The sequence below is a fragment of the Cicer arietinum genome, chromosome 4 (assembly GCF_000331145.2).
Source record: "Cicer arietinum cultivar CDC Frontier isolate Library 1 chromosome 4, Cicar.CDCFrontier_v2.0, whole genome shotgun sequence".
In the NCBI taxonomy this organism is placed as follows: domain Eukaryota; kingdom Viridiplantae; phylum Streptophyta; class Magnoliopsida; order Fabales; family Fabaceae; genus Cicer; species Cicer arietinum.
In genome coordinates, this window is record NC_021163.2 from 16261605 (window position 1) to 16262914 (window position 1310).

The window sequence follows — 1310 nt, forward strand, 5'->3', positions numbered from 1 at the left end:
TATTGATTGCGTTTCAGCAAGTGTACTGAATCGTTGCAAGTAATAATAAAACGGTAGTACCGAGTGTCGAACTCAAGGATTGCGTTTTACTATATAATTATATTTGATTACTAGAATTGAACAAAAAGGTTCCCAAGTTGATTGAAATAATGTTTGAAATTAACAACAATAATAAAATTGATCTTTTATAATGAGAAAAATGTCAGGGATGAGTTTCACTTCGAATCCAACCTTGGTGTCTAATTTGATCCTAGTTACTGAATTCCTTTATTGAATTATTACCGAATTCTCTTTATTATTCTTGCCCTAATGTCTTAGTGACAAAATCTTTAATTCCAAAGTAACCCCTAATTCCTTAGTGGATTTAAGATTAGAATTAAGCATTACCGTATAGAAATTCTCTTGTAAATTATTGCTTTGCAACTAATTTAATTGGTTTCATGACCTGCATCTATCCCTAGACTACAAATTCATGAATTTCTCATCTCAAGCATTCGTAAAGTCCACTTCCGTTTCAAAATACAAATCGTAGAACATTTTAATGTTGATCGAGCAATAAAAAGTATTAAGCACAGAGATGAGAAAAACAATTCAATAAACTCATTCATATAACTAGAAATCAAATCAGAAAAATAAGGGTTTCATCTGGTTACACTCATCCCTAACAAATAGGGTTTAGTTGCTCATGACAGAGATACAAAAGATAAGGATTAAAGAAGAATTACAAGAATGATTCATGGATGATTCTTTATAAAACTGCTTCAATGGCGTTAGAAACGGCCGTCTTTGAGTTTCTCTGCTAGGGCACAAGTCTCCCAAGTTCCCAAGAGTCAAAAAAAGATGCATAAACAGTAAACATTTGTGTTTTTATGATTGCTGATGTGCGTCACGCGCCCCAGGCGCGCTCCAGGCGCACGTTGACAGAACTGAAACACGAGAAATGCGCTCCAGGCGTGCGTTGACAGAACTGAAACACGAGAAATGCGCTCCAGGCGCGCTCCAGGCACACAACATCTGTTGTCTGATGTATTTTGCATTTTTCTCATCTTTTGCTTCTGAATTTGGTCTAGGTGTCTTCATGAAAGTTGTAGATATGGATCTTAGCTTTCATTAGCACTTGGAGTGACACTAATTGGACATCTAGAACTCCCCATATGGCTGAAATACTCCACATATATCATGTTGATTTTTCACCAAAATTCAGCACTACACTAAGAGCATCTACAACGGGAGTGAAAATGAGTTCGTCCGCCAGTGTGTAATTACTTAACTTCCAGTTTTTTGTGGGTTCACCGTTGGAGTTGTGCCAA